This window comes from Macaca nemestrina, chromosome 8 (genome assembly GCF_043159975.1).
Source record: "Macaca nemestrina isolate mMacNem1 chromosome 8, mMacNem.hap1, whole genome shotgun sequence".
Taxonomy (NCBI): Eukaryota; Metazoa; Chordata; class Mammalia; order Primates; family Cercopithecidae; genus Macaca; species Macaca nemestrina.
Genome location: NC_092132.1, coordinates 74,877,515 through 74,886,959, shown reverse-complemented (window position 1 = coordinate 74,886,959; position 9,445 = coordinate 74,877,515). Strand labels below are relative to the sequence as shown.

General features: G+C 38.4%; 1 pseudogene; it reads right to left on the bottom strand.

Annotated features, from left to right (window-relative positions):
- Positions 1-217: 217 nt before the first annotated feature.
- Positions 218-741, bottom strand: LOC105483631 (small ribosomal subunit protein uS13-like; annotated as a pseudogene).
- Positions 742-9,445: the final 8,704 nt, after the last annotated feature.

The window sequence follows — 9,445 nt, the reverse complement described above, 5'->3', positions numbered from 1 at the left end:
CTCTGATCTTGATCGCTTTTCTTGGCTGCACAATGGCCTCTCCTGTGATTAACGTCTTATTTTTTGATGAGGATCCTTAGCATATAGCAGATAGATTGTTTTCCAGAGGATATATAAATGAAGGGTTACTTAATGTTTAGAGCAGGGAGCAGCAAACTTTCTCTTTTCCTTTTTCTTTTGGTATATTAACTATGTATTAGCAGACAAGGCCACAGACTTAGTGCTTCTTGGACACAGCCATAGTATGGCCACAGTGGCCGGTGGTCTTGATGTGCTGGCTACAGACACAAAGACCTCAGAAGTGGCGCAGCCCTCTATGCACTGGAATCTTCTTCAGTTGCTCCAGGTCTTCACAGAGCTTGTTATCCAGATCCTTGGCCAGGACCTGGCTATAGTGTCCAGCCTTTCCATCCTTCTGTCTGTCCAAGAACCAGTTGGAGATCTTGAATGCATGGATTCTGCTGAGTGGCGGACATATGTTCCACCTCATCCTCAGAGAGTCCTGCACTCTTGGTGAGGTCAGTGTCTGCTTTCTCAATACCACATGAGCATATCTTCGACCCACACCCTCAATGGCAATGATGACAAAGGCTATTTTCTGCCAGCATGGATGTTGGTGTTGAGTACTCACAAAATATGCTGGAATTTCTTAGGGATCACGAGAGACAAGGCAGCAGCACAAGCCGTGGTGTGCAGGCCTCCTGTGGAAGAGCAAACTTTTTCTGCAAAAAGCCAGATCATGAATATTTTAGCCTTTGTGAAATACGTGATCCCCGTCCTAACTACTCAATTTTGTCCTTGTAGTGGGAAAACAGCCACAGACAATATGAAACAATGCGTGGGCTGTGTTCCAGTAAAACGTTATTTAAGCACGCAAATGTGAATTTCATGTAATATTCATTGCTTACAAAGTGTTATTCTTCTTTTGAGTTGTTTCCAGCCATTTGAAGATGTACAAAGCATCCCTAGCTCATGGGCAGTTCAAAAGGCAGCGTGGATCATCATTTGCCAAGCTCCCCACCTCTCAAACGGGTGGAGTGTTCAAATGTCCAGGCTGCTGAAGTGAGCGCCACTCGCTCTACTAGGACAGTTCTAAAGGGCATACATAAACAGAGATCTCAGCCAATAAACTCCTACTTGTACGTTAACATGTGTGGAGGGTAGGTGATAAGTGATGACAGAAATGCATCTTCTAGATACCAGGCAATACTGAATATCCTCCCAAAGCTGGAATTCAGTTAGTACTCCTGTTTCTGGAAGGCATCCTTGCACTAAGCATGAGGTCTTGTTATTTCCATCTCCATTCCAACCATCTCTCTAAGAATCACTTATTCTGGGCCCTCAGTACCTGCAGTGCTCCCCTTTATTTATTTTTTTTAATCTGCTGCATTTTTAAAAAGTTTCAATGGTTTTTGGGGTACAGGTGGTTTTCGGTTTCATGGATGAGTTCTTTAGTGGTGATTTCTCTGAATTTAGTTGTGTTCTCCTTTAAAGACCACCTGTCACCCCACGTAGCCCCTCCCTCCGGTGGCCACACTAGAATTTGAAGCTTAAACTAACTCCCCTCCCTGAATCCTTCACATCCTGTTCCCTGCCCCATTCCTCTACCTTCTTACCCTCTTTCACCCCATTTCTTTTACTGCCTCAATGGCAACGATTATTCCACCCATTGGATCCATGATCAATTGCTTCTATTACTTTTTCACTGTGCTTCACCCAAATCAAATCCTCACTTTCCTTATTCAGACTAAATTTCAACATCAATCCTGATACTGTCTTCTTTGCTTGCACACTGAGTCTAGTTTTTAGCACCTGGGTGGTGTCTTTAATTCAGATAGGACACAAGGGAGAAGATGTGGGAAGTAGAAAAGATTATGTAAACCCCATACTCTCCCCATTGGCTGCACTGCCCATGCCTGGTGATGCCTTTGGTGCTAGGGGCTTTGTGTGCCACTATGGCCCTGGGACTGCCTGCTTTCTAGCCTGAGTCTGGGTCCACAACTCATCTGCTCTTCCAAGCAACAGGCCCAAGGCACAATCAGAGGAGGGAATGTGAATGAAGCTGGATTTTCCAAAATTATCTGGATCACTGTCTTCATTTCCCTTAGCTCTTTCAGGTATATTATTCATGAAATAAATCTGAGCAGAGAATAAAAATTAGATGCTGAGTACACAGCAGAACTCTTCTCTTCACAGTGGGGTAACTTACGCCTCTGGGCCAAAAGAGAGATGACCTAGTACTTTCTACTGGGAAGTAGCAGGCTTGAGAAGTAAACTAGTGAATCTATCCCTTACAACTGATAATCTAATCTGATGCACTCTTAAAGATACTGAACATGTTTCAGAGCAAGCAAAATGTGTATATGATATGACACTATTTTTGTAACCAATAAAAACATTCATACTAAAAGAAAACTAATCTAAGAAACAAAATAACTGCCTTTCAACAGGTCAGTGTGATTAATAGATGATAAGGTATTACACTTTATATATTTGAGTTTTATAAATCATTCATTTAGTTACATGAAATTGTACTGAAGAAATCCATTCAAATCGATGTAATTATGGGCACTGGTATATAAACTAAGAACTGACTAAAAGACCAGCAGAAAACCTGTCATGCTTTAAGTTAAAGGCAGGCACTGTGAACTCTTTGATATCTGGCATGCTGTCAACTAGAAGCTTCAGTGAGTGGTTCTTTGATCTACCCATTCAACATTATTTGATCCAAGTTCCTGGAGGGCAAGGTCCATGTCTTACACATCTTTTTGTTTTAAAATTCCTTGTACCTTGTTCTGTGCCCGGCATGTAGTAAACTCAAAAAATAGAGCTGAAATGAATCAATGAGTGAATGAATGAATACGGTAGTGAGGCTGAGACACTACAAAATTCTGAATTGGTTTTTGGTTTTGTTTTTTTAGAGACAGGGTCTTGCTGAGGCTGGAGTGCAGTGTCACCATCATAGATCACTGTAGCCTCAACCTCCCGGGCTCAAAGGATCCTCCTGCCTCAGCTTCCCAAATAGCTGGTATTACAGGCGTGTGCCACCACACTCCACTAATTTTTAAATTTTTAAATTTATCCCTATGTTGCACAGTCTGGTCTTGAATTCCTGGGCTCAAGCGATCCTCCCACCGTAGCCTCCTGAGGTGCTGGGGTTCCAGGTGTGAGCACAGTAATACTAGTGTATCTGGCCTGGTTTTGTTTTTAAGCCAAGAAAGCCTAAATTATATTCAGTATGTATTATATTCTAACATTGTGCCAAATCATAATTGTCAATTAAATTAATATTTTTAAAGTGGTCTTGAAGTTAGTAATAAATACCTTAATTCGGTTTTCAGGAGGAAAAATGAAGAGCATTTCATTAAAACAGAGAAAGTAGTAAAATGAGAAATAAAATGAAAATTAACTATGAATCTCTAAATATATAAGTTTTACTTTAAAAAGGAAGAGTAAGATATTATCAGGTAGATAATTATATCTGAGCATAAGCAGGGATGTGTTCACATGAATGATTTACTAAAATCAGATATATAAGGTATAACACCTTTTCATTTACTAATCTTACATCTCTATTTAAAAGCAGTTAGTTGCTCAGATTATCTTTTAGTATGAATGCTTTTATTGGTCAGCAAAATAGTGTTATATCATTTAAATATTTTAGTACCAAAAAAAATACCCCAAGCAAATAGCTCGATAACCTGCTGCTTGAATGTTCTAAAAGCCCTTACAAAGTGTCTTGATGTTATAAAAAGTTGAGTAGTGATTTCCCACAATTTGTACAAGTGGTACTCCTCCTCCCAGCTTCTGCCCCTGTTCAATTTCTCTCAACTTACTGGAGCAAACTATTTATGCTGAAAGTTGGCAGTAGGAGGAAGATGCCAGGAGAGGAGCTCTGTGGTCCCCAAATTTATGACATAAGCCGTGTGACACTCCTTCAATGTGATAGCAAGCCAGTGGTTTACATTCACTTTCTAGGAAGTCAAACCAGGCAGGGTATATAACTGGGATGTTGTGGCTTTTCCAGCTTCATAAATTCAGTATTTTAGTTGGGTATGGATAAATGTCACAATTATATGCCACAAAAATCAGTTCACATAAACCTGTCCTTACTGAGGTTTTTTTAAGTGGAAAAGGAAAGTTTAAAATTTTTTAAATTTTGAATAAAATATACTTGAATCTCTGATTACAATGACATACAAATAAGGAAAAAATATTGACAAAATTAACATAGTTCTCATGGCAGAATTGATAAGAATATACTATATTTCCCCTCAAAGGTGTTCTCAGAATACTTTTGCTGGTCAGGCATGGTGGTTCGCACCTATAATCTCAGTGCTTTGAGAAGTTGAGGCAGGAGAACTGCTTGAGTTCAGGAGTTTGACACCAACCTGGGAAACAGGGAGACCCTGTCTCTACAAAAAAAAAAAAAATTACAAAAATTAGCAGGGCATGATGATGTGCACCTATAATTTCAGCTACTCCAGAGGCTGAGGTGGGAGGATCGATCCCTTGAGCCTGGGAGGTTGAGGCTGCCATGAGCTATAATTGTGCCACTTCACGTCATCCTGGGCAAGACCTGTCTGTCTCTAAAAATATAAAAATAAACATTAGTCAGCCATGGTTGTACATGCCTGTTGTCCCAGCTACTCAGGAGGCTGAGGCAGGAGGATTGCTGGAGCCCAGGAGGTCAAGGCTGCAGTGAGCTGGGATTGCGCCACTGCACTCAGCCTGGGTGGCACAGTGAGACCATCTCTAAAAATAAAAATAAAAATAACTTGCTGTTATCTAAGAAAATTGTTTAAGGAAAAAATTATAATGTTTCTTGCAATCTTTAGTTTCCAGCTGTTCTACTGTCAGTGATGACAGGAGACAGGAATTTAGCTTAGCAGTGTGCCCAAAGCAAGGCAGCATAGCAATATTCTGTAGGGCAAATTGCTCAGCAAGCAATATGCCCTCTGTGTGGCAATCTAACGTGTGCCCATGCCGAGCTAATTTGCTAAAAAAAATAAAGTTTAGAACAAAAGCTATCACTTCATCTCAGCTACTTACTGTGGGAAACTACTATATAAGTTTTTTTCTGATTTTCAGTCTCATATAAGAAGAAGGAAGGTGTATTGTGGCTGAGGTCAATATTTAACTATTTCGGAGTCTCTGCATTTCAAAACCTTCACAAATTTCAAAATTCCAATTTTTAATTATTCTGCCTCATGCCAAAACATACTTGTCTGGATCAAGCTAAGTTCAGTGCACATCAGCATACCTTCAGGAATTATAAATGCGTAATTTTGAGATGTTTTATGGCAATACTATAATAGGCCCCATTCTTTCATTTATGTTTGAAGCCTGATAAAAATATGTGTATGGGTGCTGGGGCATGAGGGTGAGCACCAGCCTTCAAGGGTGCTCCTGCTAAATGAAGGCGATTTCTCTGCCCAGAGTTGTGGAGGCTGAAAGCATCCACAAGGTTGTTCCAGAGGTGACAAGCTTTTCAATTAAGTGGAGCTACTTGGATATGCCTTTACAATAAAACAGGAACGCTATAACTGGGTTGTAATTACCCTTAATGTATGCATTTTTCTTTCTACTTCCCTTCCTTCCTCCTTTTCATTCTTGCTTGCTACTTTATTTGTAAATTTATGTTTCTTTCTAGATTAAAGTCACTTTGTACACATGTGGGACATTTTCTCCCAGAGTTGTGATGGTTGTAAAGTCATCCTTAAACATATTGTTTGGCATCTCACTGTCTTCTTATACGGGGAAAGAATAAGGGGAAATATGGAACAATCATAATTAACCATCAATGGAGAGTACAAAAGTAATACATATGAGGTTTTAAATCTCAATCATCAATTTCAAGAACAGGATTAAAGACTAAAATCATAAAGATATCAGCAAAAATGATTTGTACACTCAAAAAGAATGTAAGGCTTTAATACATGTTTTATTTTTAGTTTTAGTTAAAGGCCCTTTGCTTTCGTTTTTTGTGTGTGAGGTTTTTGTTTTGCTTTGTTTTTTTGAGACAGGGCTGCCCTCTGTCAGCCCAGGCTGGAGTGCCATGGTATGATCATGGCTGGGCTGAAGCGATCCTCTTGTCTCAACCTTCCGAGTAGCAGGGATTACAGTCGTGTGCCACCACGCCTGGCTAATTTTCTTATTTCTTGTAGAGATAGGGTCTCACTTTGTTGCTCAGGCTGATCTTGAACTCTTGGGCTCGAGTGATCCTCCCATCTCGGCTTCCCAAAGTGCTAGGATTACAGGCATGAGCCGCTGCGCCCAACCTGCATTTTTTATGGTGAAGTGCAACTATGAATTGCAATGGAAAGCAAGCTAAACAATATATGGAAAATTAAGCTTGCCTTAAGTAAGCATTCCCAAAATTTTGAATTTATCTTACAGATAAAATGAGATAAAAAGGCAAAATCTCTTGCCCCTTTAAGGAAAATGGTATAATATCACAGACATTTGATAATTACTTTTACTTTAATAATTATCTTTACTTTTACAATAGCACTACATTTTTTATAGCTTTATTAAGGGATAATTGGCACACAATAAACAGCACTTAATTACAGTGGGTAAGTTTTGACATATGTATATATCCTTGAAACCGCCACCTTGATGGAGATAGCCGACACAGCCATCTCCAAATGTTTTCTTCTGCCTGTGGCAGTTCCTCACTCAGTTTCCTCCCCACTATCCCCTTTCTTTGGCCCAACCACTGCCTCATTGGCTGTCATGATAGGTTAGTTCAGTAGTATGTTTAATAATCTGTAAGGAAACAAAAATGAACCCTTTCATTCAGTTAAAAAAAAATAGTTGTGTTGTTTCTTAACTGGAAGGTAAAGTAATAGTGTTGGAGTGAGAAGGAAGACACACAGGTCATCAGAAGGAACTCTCACCTGATGATTTTGCCGATTATTTTTCATACTCCACAGCCTAACGCTAATTGGATTAAAGATTCAAGAATCCAGGAAATGAAGTATAAAAGGTATGTTGAATTTAATAAATAATGGGTTTTTTTCTATCTTATCTATCAGCTTATTTCTGATTAATAAATGGATTTATGAAATCTGGCCAGAAATGAAGATCTCCACTGATAAATGCTCAAACAAGCTGTATGTTGGAGTTTTATGTCAATAATAAGGCAAATTGTGGCAAATGACATTAAAACACTAAACTCTATCTTATGAAAGTGCAATTTTATTCCATTACAATATGTAAAAATTATGTATGCAGATAAGTAAAGACTGGCTGAGAATCTCAAAAACGATAGTTCAATTTTGCTGGCTTGTGGAATTACGTGCATATTTTTTAAATTAAATAAATATTTTAGTATGTATAATAAATAATTTATTTCTATCCCTTTCCAATATACATTATTCTATTGAACTTGAAGGGTATGCTTTTGCATTTTGAGAGTGTTTTTGTAAGCTGTGATATCTAAAATAAACTCAATACTTCATTTTATAAACAGCACATTTTTCATTCTCTTGACATTGCCAAAGGATAATGCTGTACATTGAAACATAAAACAAAAATAGAACCAACTCAATTGGAAGCATAATATATGTAGCACTAATGCTACTTATTGATTACCACAAAGGTGTTTGCTTTTGCTTTTTGTAGCTCTTCCACTGTAGAGCAAGAAACCAGAAATATACTATTTGTGAAAGGTGGTTGTACTAAAACGTTTTCATGTGGTGAATGCTTATTCCACACTCTGATAAAACAAATTAGTCTTTCATGATAAACGAAGTATTGGTTCTTTGGGCTATGTGCATTTCAAATCTTGAATATGCTTAGATAATTTTAATACCAGAAATCTGTGTAAAATACATAGCTTAACATATACTTTATACATGGGTTTGTATATGAATTTTAATTAAAATGTTTCAAATAGTCTATTAGTTTCAATTACTGTTTACATAGTGTTGAAAGATATGGCAGTGACCAACCTAATTTGACAATTTACTAAAATATTTTTATTGATATAGTTCTGATTTAAAAGATATAGGCGTATTTTCAAATGGATTCATACACTTGAAAGATACGTTTTTGGCCGGGCGCGGTGGCTCAAGCCTGTAATCCCAGCACTTTGGGAGGCCGAGACGGGAGGATCACGAGGTCAGGAGATTGAGACCATCCTGGCTAACACGGTGAAACCCCGTCTCTACTAAAAAATACAAAAAAACTAGCCGGGTGAGGTGGCAGGCGCCTGTAGTCCCAGCTACTCGGGAGGCTGAGGCAGGAGAATGGCGTGAACCCGGGAGGCAGAGCTTGCAGTGAGCTGAGATGGGGCCACTGCACTCCAGCCTGGGCGACAGAGCGAGACTCCGTCTCAAAAAAAAAAATAATAATAATAGAAAGACCTGTTTTTGAGCACTCTGTATTTAGCACCAGACTAGGAATCAAGGTTTATTTAAATGGAATAGTAAATGGTAAAATCAGAGTGTGCTCTTAAGCACACAAAATTAGGGAGGACATAAGAATAAACCAGTGATTGATAACCATAGGTACAGATGAGTATATGGATGAGTCCTAGATAGGTATTTACACTACTTGCTAATACTGATCATTGAAAAGATACTGCAAGTCCATCTTCATTACTAGTTTTGAATCTGTTAACCATTTCCCTGACAGTGAGGCTGAAGTAGAGAGTTTTGAAATGAAACAGTTCTGTGGATCTGTGGGTTTGATTTACAAATGAAATATTTCTATGATGTATCTGCTTTACAAAGATTTTAGATGAGAGGGTTTTCATTTCAGACTGGCAGTTGGCCAAGCAAAATTGAACTCAGAAAATTCTGGGTTTTGGCTGGGCACAGTAGCTCACGCCTGTAATCCCAGAATTTTGGGAGGCCAAGGTGAGAGGATTGCTTGAGGTGAGGAGTTTGAGATCAGCCTGGGCAACAAAGCAAAACTCTGTCTCTACAAAAATAAAAACAAATTAGGCAGGCCTAGGGGCACGCGCCCTGTAGTCCCAGCTACTCGAAAGGCCCAGGCAGGAGGATTGCTTGAACTCAGGAGGTGGAGGCTTCAGTGAGCTAGGATTGCACCACTGCATTCTAGCCTGGGCAGTAGAGTAACACCTTGTCTCAAAAAATAAATAAATAAAATAAAGTAAAATCCTAGGGTTCACTCACAAAAACAAAATAAATGCTGAATTCTCAGGAAATAAAATTACAATAAAAATTCTGTTTAATGGTAATTTCATACTTATATGGATTTGCATATTTCCTAAAATAAGTTTAGATTTAGTGAAGTTAAAAGTCTATGTTTTGGTTAAAGCCCCAACATTTTAACAAAAAACAGCTGATTTTAATCTATTTCTTTCAGAGATTTATGTGTTACTTAGGAATTCTATTGTTTATATATTGATTACAGGCTATAATAACATTAAATAAACTGTGAAAGCATATCACAAACCAGTTTTAGCAATAAC